The sequence below is a fragment of the Panicum virgatum genome, chromosome 6K, assembly GCF_016808335.1.
Source record: "Panicum virgatum strain AP13 chromosome 6K, P.virgatum_v5, whole genome shotgun sequence".
Lineage (NCBI taxonomy): Eukaryota > Viridiplantae > Streptophyta > Magnoliopsida > Poales > Poaceae > Panicum > Panicum virgatum.
Window position 1 is genome coordinate 14,561,306 of NC_053141.1, and position 19,143 is coordinate 14,580,448.

Below are 19,143 nucleotides of genomic sequence, written 5' to 3' on the forward strand. Positions count from 1 at the left end.
TGTCAACCCCCAGCTCTGCTGAGTGAGCTGGGTGTTGTGTGTCATTGTCTCCTGCATTTGCTGCTGCTGTGTGCTAAGGGTGGTGATGCAGTTCGAGAGATCCGAGATGCTCCGTAGAATCAGATCCTCGTAGTTGAAGCGTGCTGACGATGAAGGACCCACTTGTGGACCATAAGACGGATGCATACCTGGAGGGTAGTAAGGTTCTTGCCCACCAGCGTACCCACTGCTGCCGGCCTGATATGAGTTCGGGTCGGTATGGGTGTAATACCCATATGCCTCCTCGAAACTCATGTTCTATGTGGAAGGCCCTGGTTGTGCCGTGGTGTGAACCGAGGGTGCCTGTCGTGATGGTCCTGCTCCGGCTTGTTGTTCGCGCCGGGTCCTGCTCCTCGTCTGTGGCCCTGCAACACTCCACCGTGCGGGTTCTTTTTTCTCCATCTGCAAGGTTAGGCTTTTCACGGAGTAGAGCGAGAGTCTCGGGCATGGCAGCTCGATCTCCCTATCGTACCTGGGGTAACACATAAAGATAGAGTTCCCGGGCCCCTCTCGCATCATGTGCCCTAGCACAAAATGCTCGAGACCGACCTCGTATCTGTACGCCTCCTTCTCAGGCAAGAAGGTGACTTATGCACCATCCATCACACCAACATGCCTCGCGATGCGAGTGACCAGAGAGGTCATGTCGATGGGGCTCTTGCCCGAAATCATCTTCTGCCAATGAGCAAGCATGCTCCTGACGGACGAGAAGTGTGTTGGTGGAGAGTGTCTCCGGAACGGGCAAACACAACAACAGCAATGAAAAAGCACGCCAATCGAGTAGGGAATGTTCTCTCTCTCTATTCAATGTGTCCCATCAATGAATATTACAGGGGTATTTATAGGTGGCGTTTCACCTCCTAGGTACAATTACTCCTCTACACCCTTACAACGGTCATATTCCCAGAATATTCCTGGACGTACACGTAATTTCCCTATTACATACGTGGGTGCGCTACAGCTCAGGCGGGCCCACAACTCCAGGCAACCCTCTTCAGCCTTCCTGACGAAGACCCTGGCGTCCATCGCTTGTAGCTTGCTTCGATGCTTGAATCTGCTAGAATTCGTATGTCCTCTGCTTCTGGGCCAAAGACCAGTGAAGACGGACATCCTCTTCGCTCGCCCTTGGCGTTGGCTTCAGTGCCCGTGCAATCTTGTCTCCGTGCTTCTTCGGCAACTGGACCAAAGGTGGTGTCCCCAATAGTAGCCCCTCGGAGCCTCGGTCCAATCTTCAGGAGGTGCGTGGCTTCGATCCTGTGGGCGCCGACAGCGCCCCGAAGCGCCACCCTTCAGACTGGGTGCCGCGAAGTTGGTTGGTGATGTGCAGCCCGTGTCGACCTACAAAAATGTTTAACACTTTCGCCGAAGGAACAACATTTTCGGGGTTAGACCGCTAGTTCGCGCCCAAACTGGTAGAGAAAAATGTTGGCGGGAGTAACATTTTTGTGCTGCATCCTATACTCTTTGAATGGACGAACTTGCCCCCCCCCCAGTTTCTTATTCTCAGACGCGGAGTGCAGGGTGCGGGCGTCTTTCCACTTCGCGGCACTACGTATGCTGGGTCTCTCGCGCCACCCCCCCTTTAAATAGCGGCGCCGCGACTGTGTGTGCCACTACTCGTAGCGTTTGCTTCCCAGCCTCCTTGCGTCTCCTCTCGCAAAGGTCCTCTCTGCGCTCGTTCTTCTTCGGCTCTTTGACCGCGGTGGTTCAAGAAAGTGGCGTCTTCGGAAAATTCCGCATCTTCAGAAATGGCGCCGAAGAAGGATCAATCTAAGGGGCTGACAATCACTGTGCTTGGATTGTCGAAGATGACGCCAACCCTCCTCGATGACCTGGCTCGCCGAGGCTTCGTCTCAGCGGATGACGTCCGTCCACCGCCAACGGGTGAGACCATCACTCACCCTCGCTCTGACGAAGTGGTCGTCTTTCATGATATGTTCACTGCCGGTCTTAGGATGCCATTGGACCCTGTGGTGGTGGACATCTTTAGATTGTTCAAGGTGTACCTACATCAGATGATGCCAACATTATCACACCCTGAAATTTTTGGATTTCAGGATGTGATTAAAATTAAAAATAAATCAACAATTTTCTCAGAGTTTTAAAATTTTTCCCAACATTTATTTTTCTTCACAGGAAAATTTGTATAAAAGAAAATTAGATTGGTTGTTTTTTCTAAATTAAATGAGGTTGTTTGTTTTGTTTTGCATTCATGTTGCAATGCATTATTTTATTGCTTGTTGTTCGGTTTAAATTTGAATTCTTGAATTCGAATTTGAATTGAAGTGTTGGAGTTGTTTTCAGAAAATGCAAAACCTTTTCCTTCCTCACCCTGTTTTTCAGCCCGGCCTAACTCCCTTCCCCCTCCTTTTTCCTTTTTCTTTCCTCCTCCCCCCACTCGGCCCACGTTGCGCCGGCACGTTTCGCGTTCAAGCCCAGCCCGCGCTCCCCCTCTCCTCTCCTGTCCTTTCCCGCCGACAGGTGGGGTCTACCTGTCGGGGTCTTCTTCCCCGACGGGAAGGACCTGGACTCTCCCGGAGTCCGCCCGCGCCACGCTCACCGCGGCTGCCTCGCCCCGCCCCCTATAAATAGCGCCCCATAGACCCCATTGAACCCCATCGATGAGCCGCAGCCGCCGTTTCCCCTCGCAGAACCCTAGTTTCCACGCGCCGCCGCCATTGTTGGCTTTGGAGCTCGGAGCCGCAGTTGTGCCGTCGCTCCACCATTCCCTCGCCGAGTTTAGGCCATCCTGGAGCTTCGCGTCGAGGTAGGTGACCTCGCCGACCCGTATTCCCCCTCCCTCTTGCTCTGTTTCGGCCGGGCGTGCTCGCCGGTGCCGCCCCTCGGCCATGCGCCGCCGCGCTCGCTCTACGCTCGCCTAGGCCCCGCGCGGAAGCTCTAGTTGGCTTCAGCGTGCCGCGCTCATGCTCCTCGACCTGGTCCCGAGCTGAACTGAGCCCCAGACGGCCGATCCCGGCCTTCTGCGGCGAACCGTTGCTGCCAACGTCGACGCCGGCTACTTGCGCAGCCGCTAGCGCCGCCGCCGCTCGCCCCGATCGATCCTAGCCGTTCGATCTATATCGGGTGGCCCAGTTTAGATCTAAACCAAGTCAAAGAAGCTCATACCGGTCAACCCTATGCGACTTTGCAAAAGAGACCCTCTCTTTTATAGAAATCAACCCGCAGTCCAGCATTGTTCAAAAATAATTATGTTTAAGTCCTTTTATTTCTGTTTTAGCCCCTGAGCTTTTCTAAAATCGAACCCGCCATCCTTAGCTAGTAGATTTTCACACTAGCCCCCGAGTTTAGGGTTTAATTATGTTTTAGTCCCCGGTTTCTTCAGATCTAGCCCCTAGAAGCTCTGTTTCTTCACAAATAAGCTCCTAGAACCCTGCTTTAGCCATAACTTCTTCATTTTAGCCCCGTTTTCGTCCATTCTTGCGCTCACGTGATCCTTGTGATGTGTGCAATAGCTTTATCACCATGTTATCCTTTGTGAGCACACTTTACTGTGCCTCGCAAATCCTTTTCGCTAGTCCTTCACATTTATAGTTAATCGCGTTTAAGTCCCTGCGACCTTGTTTCTCCCATAGATTCGCCGTCCTAGCTCCGTTTTTCGTGTTTCTTGCGTTCTTGTAACCATAATAGCGATCTTTATCCCTTTGTATGCTCTTTTAATTTTTTTTTTTGTTTTGGTGTATTGTTCTTAGTTGTCCTTTTTGTTTGCTTTGTATGGTTGCCCGATGAATGCTTCGAGTAGAAGGATCGCTGTTCGAGGATTGAAGATCAAGAGTTCCAAGTGAGGAAAAGCTGAAGAGCAGTAAGAGTAGCTCTTCTTTGGAGAAAAGCAAGTGACCCTAACCATCCTTATATCTATGCTTATTTACAAGAATGCTTTATTTAATTGAAACATGGAGAACCACCCAAGAAAACCGTACAACCACAATACTACATGGCTCTGGTCTTGGCTGGTTAATTAAAAACTCTAGCTTGTGACAATCTTAACGGAAGGGCAAGAGTGGATGCATCGATGGGGTATAGCTCAGTCCTCTTGGGGCAATTGGTATTGTTTAATGGTCCTTTGGCAAGGTACCACCTCATTAGGACAGTGTTATGACTACTTTGACTTGAAACCTTAGCGGATTGTCATATGTTAGGGAATCTTTGTAAAGGCCTCGTAGCGTCCCTATGCAATCACACCTCAGAAGTGTGATATTGTGCCTAGCTAGCACAGCGTGGTTGGGTTCAAAGTTCTTCGGAACTTTTACGCGAATTGTGGTGAAAGTGTACAACCTCTGCAGAGTGTAAAACTGATATATCAACCGTGCTCACGGTCAAGAGTGGCTTGGACCCTCACATGATTAATTTAACTTAAAGATGGAATTAAATCATTTTCTGGTTATTTCTTGTGGCCTTACTGAGTACCAACCATAAGTGTACTCACCCTTGCTTACTGCTGATCAGAAGAAGGTTTTTGAAGTCTATTGAAGATGTTGCTGAGTTATAGGCGTACGCAACCCCCAGTCGATTGTCGGTGAAGTTTGGAGTCTTCGTTTCCAGGATAAGCTGTATAACTCTGATAGTCCTTTATTTGTTTTAGTTCTCTTTTCTCTTTTTCGAGATACTGTACTGATTATTCACTTAAAATGTCTCTATATGTATGAAACTTGATCATGGCATACATATATCTATGCATTCGGTTTTGTCCTTAAAACCGGGTGTGACAAACATCAATTCTCCGGTTGAGTCTGTACATGTGGCTGACGAAGACCTGTCAGATAGTTCCAAGCGCTGAAGGGTTTGCTCTTGCTTTCCACGTCCACTACCAACCGAAGAAGATTTCTGTGCAGTCTACGAGAGGCGCGGAGATATCAGCCATTCCTCAGTATGGCTTTTACACATTCGCCTTCCACAAGAACCTGCCTTGCCTGGTGGCTGTGAGCAAGAACAAGTGGGCCAATGATTGGTCGTCCCACTGGTTCTACCATAAAGTGGCCTTGGATCCAGTGACGAAGACCCATCCCCTTGTCATCGACCACATTCCCGCTCATGGCGATGTGCCGAAGGTCGCTTCCCACGCCCGAGCCGAAGATGAGGCGCTGCTCGCACTGCTACGGAAGCTGTCGAAGACCTTCGGCACTTGGGATCTCATTGAAGAGTTCGTCGCGTGCAGATGCTTCCCTGTCAGGGCTGGCTGGACGATCTCCAGCTGGTTGACCGAAGATCGATGGATAGAGGGTATTCCGATACCTGATTTTGTGACCATCTTCAGCCTTCGGGCTGATCGTGAGTTTTCATTCCTCGTTTCCATTTTTGAGGAAACTAATGCCCCGCTTTGTTGCTTACGTCTTGTGCTTCTTCGACCATGCAGGAGTTGACCCTGTTGTAATTGAGAGCCGGGCCGATGAAATGGTCGAACCGGTCTCGAAGGAGGAGTACAAAGCCATGGTGGGGCACCTTAGCGGAGTTCGACGGAACAGGGTGTTCCAAGCTATAGGCCTCTCCGCTCCTCAGCGGCTGGCCGAGGTGGAACTCGCTGAGGGCTAGAACGCCGTCCCCGCACGGGGCTTGGAAAAGGCGAAGGCCCTTGAAAAAGCAAAGATGAAACTGGCATCTTCATCGGCAGCGTCGAAGAAGCGAGGCCGGCTCATTGAAGCCATCTTGCACCAGTCCCCCCTGCAAAGCAAAGGGGACTACGAAGACGGCGGGAGCGAAGACAGCACCCACTCAGCCGCCGAAGTGCCGCCCTTCACGGCTCCTGAAAAGGCGACACCCCTAAAGGCAGTCCCTTCTAGCCTGGGCCTTGAGTTCAGCACTGCTCTGGAGAGCGATGACGAGGGGGGCGACGAAGAGGTGAACATTGTCATCGACTCTCCCCGTCGCTCGCCTGCGCCACGCGAAGCCTCTGCCTTCGGCCAAAACGCCGATACGCCGCCTGCGCACAAGAATGCCGCGTCCAGCTCTGGGACGAAGGGGAGAGGCGGCGAAGGGTTAAGCAGCTCGTCGGACAGCAGCAGATTCTTCGTCCACAACGCTAATCCAGAAGTTGTTGCCTTAGAGCTAGGTGCGAAACCCACAGCCGTGCGTCTTGGCTGCAACGTCGTCAAGTCCCTTCGCTTTGAGAGCCGGGACCGTGAACGTGAACTACTGGTGGAGGCGGGAGGCTCCTTTTGCTTCCCTCTGATGGAGAAAAACTTGATAGGGAGTGGGCTGACCAACATGCAGGAGAGCGCGCAGGATTTGTCACTGAAGGCCTTCGTGGCTGCGCGCTGTGCTGCTCGGCAGTTGGCGGCCGAAGAGAGCTCAAAGGCTGCCGTCGTGGATCTAGAGGTGAAGGTGGCTGCTCTAGAGAAGGAAAAAGAGGCCCTACAACGGCGCCTCGACAAATCTGCCAAGGAAAAAGCGACCCTTACGACGGAGCTGCTAGCGACAGCTGATCGGGCGGAGGATGCAGCGAAGGCTGCTAAGTTGCTCGCCGACAACACCGAAAAATGGCGGGCCCTGATGCACAAATGTTTCCACTCTTTCAAGGAGTCAGTGAGAGCTGGGGCGACCAAGCTTCAGAAGGAGCTTCCTAATTTTCTGAAGAAATACGGGCTTCATGCTCCTGAAGTATCTTCGGAGGATACCGTCGGGGTGGACGACTTCTTCAAGTGGCTCCGCGCCTGTATTGCTATGCTGGATGCTGGGGCTCATTTCAATGAGGACATAAGTGTTGTGGTCGCCGTTCGCACGCTGAGTGCTGCGGTGTATAGCTTGTTCCCCTCCGAAGCTGCCAGCGCCAGCACTATGACGAAGGCCCAGCTCCGTTCCCTCCACGACGAGGGTTTTGCCTGGCCCGGAGAAGATGTTGTCCGCCCGGAGGCGCTGCCCGCTCTGGTGAAGAACATCGCCAAAAATTTTGTGGACCACTTATTCAAGGGCGAGGGTCGTGCGATCGTGCATCACGAAGTTGAACGGATGAAGGCCCAGGTGACTTCTTAATCTTTTGATGCGCATTCTCTTCGTCTTGAGATGTATCTTAACATCTTTGAGATTTTGTATTTTTAGCTCCAAGTCAAAGCCGACGCTGTCGCGGAGCCCATCCTTGCTGAAGCATCACCTGTGGCTGCCGATGGCGGAGGTGATCACACCGGCGGGGCCGTTACACCGCCCTCTGGTAAGGATGGTCAGAGGACTGCTGACGAAGCCCCAGCGCCCGAAGATCGGACAACGGGAGCCCCTTCTCCTCCTGCGGCTGGAGAGGTGTGAGGGTCGTGGGCTGTATGTCTGGTCGATTGAGTTGTACTTAACATTTTTCGAAAAACTAACACCTTCGGTGTCTGCGCAGGACCCTGCGTTGGCCCCAGTGCAGATTGCCGAAGGCGTCCTTCCCCGAATTCTTAAACTAGGAAACTTTTATGTCGCTGGTGCATCTTGGGCGAAGTTCCATGCCCGTCAACCCTGGCTTTCATTTGAGGAATTTTGGGCAGATAGGGTGTGCGTTTATGAGCTTCGGAATGCAGATACGAAGCATTTTTTTGTTGAGTTTCAACGCGATCCCGCGAAACACGCGAAGATTCTTGCTGACCGCCAGCTTCATCGCGAAATAAAGCGAATTCTCGACACCGATAGGCCGTATAGTGCTCCCGCTGGTCTCCTCGAACCAAAACCGGAATCAGTGGACAAAGAGCCCCTATCTCCCCATGAATTTATGTATCGTCGTAAAGGCATCTTCGACAAGAGCTCTAGTTAATGTTGCGTTGCCCTCGATTTCAGGGGATGTCTTCGAAGCTTTTCTTCGCCGAACAGCTAAAGAGATATTAGATGTTGCGGTCCGCGAAGTCATATCTGAAGTGGACCGCATTATCTTCAAGGAAGAGACCTTGGATGTAACTATGTAATTTGTTGCATCTTCTCGCCTTTGGGCGAGGTGCATGTTCTTATTGTAACAGAGCTTGTACTTTGTGTATGATTTGTATTGAAAGTGTGCTTCTTTTCCGTTTATCCTTCGGCCGTGCCAAAATGTATGTTGCGAAGTGCCACCCCCCCCCCTTTGTGTGGGTGAGGAGATAAACGTGTTTTGTTCTGTTCATCGATAACGCCATCACGCGTGAATTTATTTTGTGAAGCGCCACCCCCCCCTTCGCTCGACTGGCGGGATGATGAACTTGTGTGGCGAATTTGAGCCCCTTCGGCCCTTTGTTTTGACCATGCGCACCTGTCCTTCGGCCTTGCACGATAATACTCTCTTCACGTATCTTTGACTCTTTAGCCAGAGAGGGTCGTGCCTAGCCTTCGGCTCTCGCGCGACAGGACTTTCCGCCTTAGGCTTTCGCACATAAGGACTTTGTTTGGGGACCTTCGGCTCTTTAGCCGGAGAGGTCGCTTCTTGCCTTTGGCTTTCGCATGACAGGACTTTCCGCCTTAGGCATCGCACATAAGGACTTTGTTTGGGGACCTTCGGCTCTTTAGCCGAAGAGGGTCATTTCTTGCCTTCGGCTTTCGCACGATAGGACTTTCCGCCTTAGGCTTTCGCACATAAGGCCTTTGTTTGGGGACCTTCGGCTCTTTAGTCGGAGAGGTCGCTTCTTGCCTTCGTCTTTCGCATGACAGGACTTTCCACCCTTCCCTCTTCATGCGAAGGGATTTCTATTAATTTCTTTGGAAGTGAAGCTAAGGGGAGCGAAGCCCCTACTCAGGATTGTGCCCCGTGCTTACTTCTCTCAAGCGTTATGGCTTGTAATTTGCACCGATGACTCCCCTCTTCGCTTCGACAAAGAGGGATAGACGCTTCGGCGCCTTCACAACATAATTGTTCCTTCTAGATTCTTTTTGTGGCGGTCTTGTTTATATTTCACAAGGGGTTACATAGGGTTCCGCCTCGTTAAAAACCTCACACCTTCGGCGCCAGTTTGGACACGCGAAAGATTCCCCCATGAGGAAAAGAGTACGGGCCCTTCGGTACATTGTGCGGATTTTCGCAAAGGAGAAAAAGAAATTGCATAAAAGAAAAGATTACTCTACGAGCCCCTTCGGTTATTTCCCTCCGGTGGCTCTTACATAGTTCCTACACATAGTACTTCTGTAGCATGTCCTTGTTCCATGAATACAGGTCTTCGGTGCCTTCCAGCGTGCGGAGCCTGCAGGCCTCCGGCCTTGCCATGGATGCGATGATAAATGGGCCTTCCCACTTGCTATGCATCTTGCCTTTTTGCTTGGCCTTCGGTATTCTCCGAAGCACCAGATCCCCCTCTTTGATGTCTCTGGGCTTCACTTTCTTGTTCTTCCACATTCGCGTCTCTTCTTGATGTTTTCCCAAGTTAATTGCTGCTTGTATCTTGCCTGCTTCGATCGTGTCGATCGAGGGCTTCATGTCTTCTTCAATGTTGTCTGCCCCTTCGGCTGTTCTCCACGATTTGAGCTTGATTTCCTCGGGTGTTACGACTTCTTCGCCGTACAAAAGCTTGAACGGGGTAAACTTCGTGGTCCTGGACTCTATTGTGTTATGAGACCATATGACCCTCGGTAATTCATCCGCCCATTTCCCCTTCGGCAGCTCAGTGATATTTTTTTTGATGCCTGCGAAGATGATGCTGTTGGCCCTTTCCACCGCGCCGTTTGACTGCGGGTGGTAGACCGAAGTGAAGCATAGGTTTGTGCCCAGTTGAGTTGTGAACTCCCTGAAAGTTGCGCAATCAAACTGCCTACCATTGTCCACTGTAACCTCCTTCGGGACCCCGAAGCGATAGACAATGTTCTGCCAAAAGAATTTCTGTAGGGCTCCGGCGGTGATATCCCTAAGTGCCTTGGCTTCGACCCATTTGAAGAAGTACTCTACCGCCACAGCGGCATACTTGTAGTTTCCTGGAGCTGTAGGTAGTGGTCCAACGATGTCGATGCCCCATCGTGCGAGGGGCCACACCGGAGGCAGTAGCTGCACCTCGTCGGGTGGGAATTTGCTGTATGGGGCGTGTTTTTGGCAATTTGGGCATGTGCGAACCACATCGTGTGTGTCTGCCACAGCCGAAGGCTAATAAAATCCTTCGCAGAAAGCTTTGCCCCTCGTCGCGATGTGTGAAGAACACATCCCTGCATGTATCTCCACGAGTAGTTGTTTGCCTTCTTCTTGTGAAATGCACTTTAGGAGTGGTGCGCAGACCCCTCCTCGGTATAGCTCTTCGCCCATGATTCTGTAGTTTCGGGCCCGAAGTGCCATCCTCTTTTCTTCCTTCTCATCCTCCGGGATGAAGTGTCCGCGAAGGTAGGCCATGATGGTGGCCCTCCAGTCTTCGCTGTTTATCGCATTAATGAACTTTGCTTGCTCTTCGGCGTAATTTATGGAGGCCTGTTTTAGTGTTTCAAAAAACACATCCGATGGTAATGGGTTAAATTGTGCTGCCGCCTTCGCCAGTTGATTGGCCTGCTTGTTCTTTGTTCTCGAGAAACTGCGTATGCTGAACCCGAGGAAATATTTTTCCATGCTCCGCACTGCTGCTAAGTACTTCGCTAACTCTGGCTTCAGAGCTCTGTTGGACTTGTTGATGTGGCCTGTGATCAACTCTGAATCAGACCTAATTGACAATCTTCGCGCACCCAGCGCTCTTGCTTTGCGAAGACCCAAGAGAAGGCCTTCATACTCTGCGACGTTGTTGGTGCACCCCTTGAAGTCAAGTCTGACTGCATATTTCAGCTGTGTGCCCGAAGGTGCTGTCAACACTGCCGAAGCCCTTGCTCCATCTCTCTGATAAGCCCCATCACACTCGAGCTGCCATATTGTTTCTATCTTCGGCTGTTCCTGCGAAGGTGTAGCTAGAGTCCAGTCTGCGATTAAATCTGCCAAGACCTGTGACTTGATTGCTGATCTGGAGACAAAGTCAATGGTGTATTCGGCTAACTGCGTAGCCCATTTGCCAATTTTGCCGGAGGCTTCTCTGTTTTCAAACATGTCCCGAAGTGGGAAAGTGGTTGGGACCTTGATCTTGTGGCTCTGGAAATAATAGCGAAGCTTTTGTGCTACCATGACCACCGCATATGCCATCTTCTCCATTTCTGAATACAGCAAATTTGATCCATTTAGGGCTTCGGAAACGAAGTATATGGGCACCTGTTTCAATGCCCCTTCGATCGTGCGCTCCTCGACGAGAGCGGCACTGACAGCTGCGCCCGATTTGGAGATGTACAATAGTAGCTCCGCCTTCTTCGAGGGGCTGGACATGACTGCCAACTTCTCAATGTATTGCTTGAGGTCTTCGAAGGCCTTCGCCTGCTCTTCGCCCCATTCCATATTGCCGGAGCCTTTAAGTGCTTTAAAGAATGGAAGACATTTCTCCGCTGACTTCGAGATGAATCGGTTCAGCGATGCTAACCTGCCTGTTAACTTCTGCACCCCCTTTCTTGTGGTTGGCGGTCTCATCCGCCTAATGGCTTCGATCTTCTCTGGGTTTGTCTCGATTCCCCTTTCGGTCATCATACAGCCCAACAATTTACCTCTTCAGACACCGAAGACGGACTTCTCCGGGTTCAGCTTTAGGCCATGATGGCGAAGGCTCACGAATGTTTCGCGGGGGTCTTGAATATGGTCCTCCCTCTTCTTTCTTCGGACAACCACGTCGTCGACATATGCGGAGATGTTCCTCCCGAGTTGATCCCTCAGTATCTTCTTAATCATTCTGTTGAAAGTGCATCTGGCATTTCGAAGGCCCTCTGGCATTCTTACGTAGCAGTACGTCCCGAAGGGGGTGGTGAAACTTGTTTTCTCTTCGTCTGCCTTGTTCATGAAGATCTGGTGATAGCCGGAGAAGCAATCCAGCATACTGAGCATCTCCGAGCAAGCTGCCGCATCGACTAAGGTGTCAATGCGTGGTAGTGGATATTCGTCTTTTGGACATGCCTTGTTGAGGATTGTGAAGTCTATGCACATTTGCCACTTCTCATTCTTCTTCGGCACCATGACAACATTTGCCAGACATTAAATACTGGACTTCGCGGATGACACCCGCGTCCAGCAATTTTTGCACTTCGGCATGAGCCGCTTTCCGCCTTTCTTCGGACATTGTCCTTTGGCCATGCTTTACTGGCTTCGCCTTTGGGTTTACCTTGAGCTCGTGCTCGATGACCGCTCGACTGACTCCTCGTAGATCCGAAGAGGACCAAGCGAACACATCTTGATTATTGCGGAGGAACTGTATGAGTTTGGCCTCTTCGGCCTCTTCGAGCCCTTTTCCGATGATTACCATTCGGTCAGGCACATCTTCGCATAAAGGCACCTTCGTGTGTTCCGCCAGGGATACTCCTCCTGACTCCTCTGGGTCTTCGCTGCTTGCAGCCTCGTTGTCCTCATCTAGTGTTTCAATGACATGGACATTCTAGTTTCCGGTTGATGCATTGTCTTCGCATCTTCTTGTTTCTTCCTGGTTGCCGAAGACTATAATAATTCCTCCGGCCGAAGGCAGCTTCATGCATAGATACGACTGATGAATTACTGCTGCGAATTTGACCAAGGTGTTGCGGCCGAAGATGGCATTGTAGGGGTCGTTCATGTCGATGACATCGAATGTTATTGCTTCAGTTCTCTGTGCTGCCCCTTCGCCGAACGTGACATTGAGCTCTATCTTGCCGAGGGCTTTGATTCTCTTGCCTCCGAAGCCTATGAGTGGGTATTGTGACTTCTGTAAGGCCTTTTCTGTGAGGCCCATTTTGATGAACCACTGCCATACGAGGATGTCTGCGGAGCTCCCATTGTCCACTAGGATTCTCCCTACGTCATTCCCTGCGAAGTGCACTAAATTCTTGCCAATGTTAGCCCTGATGACGAGGGGGTCATTATGTGGATAATGTTGCAGCCGAAGATCTGCATGTGTGAAAGATATCGGAACGTGCGACCAAGTTGTTCGAAAGCATCTGCCTTCGCTCACGTGAGAGACAGTTTTGAAGTATTCTTTGAGTTGCCTCTTCGTCTCAAGCACTGGTTCGTTGGATCCTCTGGAGATGGCAATGATGATGTTTACCCTGCTGCCGGAGGGTGCGTCGCTTGCTCGTTCTGGTATCTGCCCCAGCTCCAGCTTCGGAGGTGGGGGTAAATTTGTTGGGTCATAAGATTGTGGTGTGGAGCTCCTTGACCATGTTTGACTATACTGCAGAGGGGGTAACATCGGTAGCGGTTGTTGCGGAGGTGCCTGCTGTGCGTACAGTAACAGGTTGTAGTTGAAAACTGGATATGACACCGGCCAATTTGACGTAGGAGCCCAAGTGGTTGCCGTTGCCGAAGACTGTGGCGGCAACTGCGAGGTGTGATTGACTGGCTTTGCTGGCTGGGAATTGAATTGATCGAATTCTTCTTTCCTCTCAATGGCGAAGGGGCACTCGTTTGTCCAATGGCCTTTGTCCTTGCCATGGAAATAACAAAAGGGGTTTTTCTCTCTTCGGTCACCGTTGTCTCTTCGGTTTTTCTGGTGCCGGTCTTTGCGATGGTGACGATCATCACGGCTAGACCTTTCTTCATGGTGGTCCCTCTCTCCCTTCCCCCGGTGATGGTGCTTTGACTCTCAGGGTTCTTCTTCGGAAACGTTGTTTACTGTTCTTTTGTGTTTCGCCTCATCCGCGTGCCATGGTTTTGAGTGGGACCTCTCGCTGCTTCGTGGCTTCTTCTACTCGTTCATCTCTTCAAGCCTTCGCCTCTTCGCACAGTCAGATATGCAATAATCTTGCATTATCTCGAATAGCTTGGTTACTGTTTTCGGCTTGTGCCAGGATATGTATTCTCCTAATGGGCCTAAATTGATCCCCTTCACCACTGAAATGATGATGCTCTGGTCAGCTACATTTGGTCCTTTTGCTCGAAGCTTCATGATGCTCTGAAGATATTCTTGTAGGGTCATACTTCCTTGCTTCAAATTGTGGAAATCACATGATGTGACTTCGTCGGGTCTTATAGCCCGGAAACTTGCACGCAACTCGGAGCGGAGCTGCTTCCAAGACAATATGGTTCTAGGTGGTATGTTTGCATATCAATGCTGGGCCAAGCCTCGTAATGCGAGGACGAGTGCCTTCGCCTTACACACGGTACCTCCTCCTGATGCTTCTATGGTGGCTTCGTACTTGAGGAGGAACTCTTCGAGATCTGACTCCCCATCAAACTGCGGCAGTACTGCTGGGTTAAGGCGATGAGGCCACTGTAATTTCTCCAGTTCTTCGGATAATGGTGATCTTCGCTGGTAGCCTCTTCGGCAGTGCTCTTCGCCGTCCGACTCGGAACGGTCAGAGATCTCTTCAATTGGTATGATCCTTGGGCGGACCCTTGGTGGCTCGTGTTGCCGTGGGATGGTCACGGCCATTTCCTTGTGCGGTGGCGGTGGTGGTGCTTGCATTTTTTTCAAGCTGCAGCCGTTCTGCGCGTAGCTTCTCTTGCAACGCCTTGCAGCGAAGCTCCTTCTCCCTCAACTTGTTGTACTGCTCCTGATGCTCTGCTTCGGTGAGCATGGTCTCCTTCTCCTTTGCTCTTGTTATCATTTGCCGCTCCGAAGCCTCTGCCTCCAAGGCCTGCTGTTGAGCCCTTCGTGCTTCTTCGATGCGGGAGTCGATGCGACGCATCGCCGCAATATCTTCGGCTGAGACGCCGAGGTCGAGAAGATTGACTTCCAGTTGGCCGTCTGCGATGGTGTCGACAGAGACGCCATCGTTGTTGGTTCTGTTTGGCTTGCGTCGCTGCCACTTCATCCTGCGATGGTGTTGTCGTCGTTGTCATCGTCATCGTCGTCGTTGTGTCCTCCGAAGTGGCTCCGGTGGTTCCCTTCTTCTTCGTCGCCGCCATGTGGTGTATCGAACCGACAGGTGGGCGCCAAACTATTGGTGGAGAGTGTCTCCTGAATAGGCAAACACAACAACAGTAACGAAAAAGCACCCCAATCGAGTAGGGAATGTTCTCTCTCTCTTCAATGTGTCCCATCAATGAATATTACAGGGGTATTTATAGGTGGCGTTTCACCTCCTAGGTACAATTACTCATATGCACCCTTACAACGGTCATATTCCCAGAATATTCCTAGACGTACACATAATTTTCCTATTACATACGTGGGTGCGCTACAGCTTAGGCGGGCCCGCAACTCCAGGCAGCCCTCTTCGGCCTTCTTGACGAAGACCCTGGCGTCCATCGCTCATTACTTGCTTCGATGATTGAATCCGCCGGTCTTCATATGTCCTCGGCTTCTGGTCCGAAGACCAGCGAAGATGGACATCCTCTTCGCTCGCCCTTGGCGTTGGCTTTAGTGCCCGCGCAATCTTGTCTCCGTGCTCATTCGGCGACTGGATCGAAGGTGGTGTCCCCAACAAAGTGAATCTTGTTCGCCGTAGCGTATAGACACTGCAGCTCAGGTAAGCTGCAGAGGCGGAGGTCCGCACGAGGGTGCACGACCATGGTGAGCCACTGGCAAGAAACCTCAGAGTAGGATTATGGATGGAGACTATGTTGTTCTTGCTACTCACAGGTTCATCAGAAATTACGCTCCACCAGGAATTACGGTCGTACTGGTATTTTTCAGCAAGCGTGTTGGGGTCAAGGATGCATCGTTTGTGAAAACCCAACGCGATGCTAAACTCTTCTAGGGTCATTACGAATTGCTCGTTAAAGAACCAAAAGTAAAGTTCAGTTTCGAAACCGGTTTCTTCAACGATAAGGGAAATAAGAAATTCCATGGTCAAGAGGTGCGAACCTGGTTCGACGACGTCGATGAAGTTCTCCCATCCAACGGCGGTGAACGCTTGGTTCATGTCTTGCTGGAGCACTATTTTCATGAGGAAGTAGGTTTCAAACCTCTTGGCGTGGCCGGAATTTTGCTTCTTCAATAGATCAAGTGCTTCCCGCTCATAGTTGTTCCGGACGAGGATTTGTTCAACCATCGTCAGGATCCTGATGCGGAGGCGGTTCCTTGGGACTGCGGGAATTTCTTCTTCCTCCTGGGATACGTGTGTACGGCGACCGGAGTCGACCGACATATTATCCCGAGAAGAAGATGAACTCCACGAGCTTCTTGAGCTCCTCGAGAGCGCCCTCTTGATTTTCTCCTTGGCTTTTCCAATCATGATTTCTGCAAAGGGTTAGCACACGATACCTGAAGGATATAGAGATTAAGGAGAGGGTTAGTTCTTAGTCATTCTTGCAGGGCGTAAAACCACCACAAACGTTCGTCGTTCAGCGTGCCATGATTTTTTATTCAATGAAAATATTTTTGGCGTTTTCGGTTTATGGACTTCACTAACTACTGAATTTTATTTGTTTTTGAGTTGAGCTAGAACTCAAGCTCTTCACTTAATTAGCTCAAAAGAGCTTGATTAAGCAAAGAGACTTAAGGAAAGGAGAGGAGATGCTTGAGCTCGGGCTGAGGCAAGCGAACTTGAGCGTGTGGTGCGCTGAGGAATGTCGCTCTCGCCGAATTTTATAGCTAAGCGCAGGGGGCAGGCCGGCCGGCCGACCGGCCTCTGAACGGCGGCGGGCGAGCCACGGCAGCGGCCTACTCCCTAGGCTTTCAGGTGAACGTGCTCCTTTAGGTGGTGACGGGACGTGAACGGAGCAGAGAGGCCGGCCGGCCTGCATGGGGCCGATTGGCCTGGCTCCTGCACACTCAGTGCTCGTCCCTTTTCCTTTGCTCCACTTGCACGCCATGCTCCCTGTCTTGTGCTGCTCCAGGCCAAAGTAAGACGAGGTGGGGCCGGCCGGCTTGTAACTTGGCCAAAAAATTTTGAAAATTTTTGTGGAGTTCTTTTGGATGCAGACTTTCAAAAAAATAAACGTGTTTTGTTTCCGAATCAAACATGTTGTGCGAGCGGTGAAACGAAAATTATGCAAGGAAAATAAACTATCCTATATGCAATGTGATGATGGATACTACCATGTACCTCATAGCGAGGGCTCGGGTTTTGAGTCCAGAGAGGGACTCTCCATACCTTTGGTTCGGTTGTCGTCGCCGGGTGGAGTCCCTGACGATGACACTTTCTTTCGCCACACTTTCTTGGTCGTGGGCACTGTTTCGACCTCTTTCTTCTCTGATTCTAAAAACTTCTTATGTTGGATTCTGCATCTCGTGTTTCTGTGGTTGTGAAGCTTGATTTACTTCGCCTCCTCCTGAATTCGTAAACTTTCTATGAATTCAATGAGGGCTTCGATGGATGGGATAGATGGCTTCTCTGGCTCTTTCTTGAATTTCTTTTTCCGGTTGAAAGCTTTGACTTGTGAGCACTGCTCGACCTTCAGTTTGAAGGCGAACTTCTCCTTCTGCCCATTGATGTTGAGCTGGATTTCTCCTGCTCCCACATCAATATGTGCATTTGCCGTACTCAAGAATGGCCTACCCAAGATGAGAAGCGTATTGGTGTCGACTTCCATGTCGAGGACGACAAAGTCGACGTGAATGAAGAAATTCTGGATTTTAACCGGAATATTTTAACCGATTGGTCCGCTAGCTGCAAACACATGGCAGTAGGGGCAAGCACATGATGGTTGAGTTTGTCGTAAACTACCTTTGGCATGACGCTGACGCTTGCTCCCAAATCGCATAGAGCATTCGTAAAGTGTTGGGTCCCGATTGAGCATGTGATGGTAGGGCATCCTGAGTCCTTCTTCTTCACCAGGAGAGGATCGAGTATAGCTGCGCTACACTCCTCTGTTAACTGCACGACCTCGGTTGTGGGCAGTGTCCTCTTGTTTCCAAGGATATCTTTGATATACTTGGCATGCGTGGGTACCTGCATTGCATGAAGAAGCGGTATATTGACATATAGCTTCTTTATTACCTCGACGAACTTGCCGAATTGTTCGTCGGCCACCGGCTTCCTTATCCACTACGGAAACAGTAAGGCAGTTGTATCGTGGTAATCCCATGAAGTTCTAGTGGGTTCCACGGGGTCTTCCTGGGTTGCAGGAGTGTCGGATTCGATGGCCTCCTCCTGCACCTCGTCATCAACTTTGGTATGACTGGCGGTTACGGTCTTCCGCCGTATTCCTACATCCTGTGGGAAAGGTGGCTCTCGCGTGGACTTACCACCACGCGTAGTCACCGCACTAACGTTTTCCTTTGGGGTAACTTCCGGTTGCCCGGGGAATTTCCCCGTGTTAGTGTTAGGACAAGAAGAGGCTAGCTAAGCTACCTGAGTTTCTATCATTTTGTTAAAGCTCAACTGGTTTTTAATAATAGAATTAAAGCCCTCTAGTTGTGCGGCCATAGACTCCAAAATCTTGTCATTAGCAAGAAATTTCTTGCTAATGTTGTCATTTATTTGTTTCTGGCCGTACACTAAGTCCTTTAAGGTGGGCTGAAAATTGTTATTGAAATTCATACCTTGTTGTTGACCGAAGGGGAGGTTGGGCTTGGAATTCCAACCCTGTTGAGAACGGAATCCCGAGTTGGGATTGTTATTGGTTCCAACAAAGTTCGCGTCCTCTTGAGTCAATGGGCAAGAGCTGCCCGAGTGCCCAGTCTTTCCACAAGTTTCACATGTCATCCGAGACTCCATAACCAGATTAACCTCCTGGTACGGAGATTCCAGCTTTTTCATGAGAAGATCCATCTTGGCAGCCAACATGTCGACACTGTCGATTTGGTGCATGCCCCTAGGACGGGCTGGCTGCCTTTCACCTTTCCAACTCTGGTTGGAAGCTATCTTGTCAATCAGCGTCTTTGCTCTCGCAACATCGAGAGAAAGGAAGGAACCACCTGCTACTGCGTCGACGTGGTCCTGAGCTTGCTGATTCAGGTCATGGAAGAAGTTCTGAATGATCAGCCACTCTTCCATGCCGTGGTGTGGTCATGCTTGGATGTACTCCTGGAGACGTTCCCAGACTTCTGGGATGGTCTCATCCGGTAATTGCTGAATTCTAGTGATCCTGTTCCGGAGGGCATTGGTTTTGCCCACTGGAATGTACTTGGCCAGGAATGCATTGGAACAAGCTTCCCATGTTGTGAAAGCTTCCTTGTTGGAGTAGAACCACGTCTTGGCCTTCCCGAGTAGTGAGAATAGGAATAGCCGAAGGCGGACGAATGTAGTTCCCTTGGGGTTGATGGTATTGCTCACTTCCAGAAAATTCTGGAGATGAGCATTGGCATCCTCAGATGCCTTACCGCAGAACGG

The 19,143-nt window shown here is 50.7% G+C and overlaps 1 non-coding gene across 1 annotated transcript; it reads left to right on the plus strand.

The window, feature by feature from the left end:
* The first annotated feature begins 18,805 nt into the window (after positions 1 to 18,805).
* On the plus strand, positions 18,806 to 18,912 carry LOC120639355. The gene has a single exon (XR_005661360.1). It is a non-coding gene; the product is annotated as a small nucleolar RNA R71 (small nucleolar RNA).
* Positions 18,913 to 19,143: the final 231 nt, after the last annotated feature.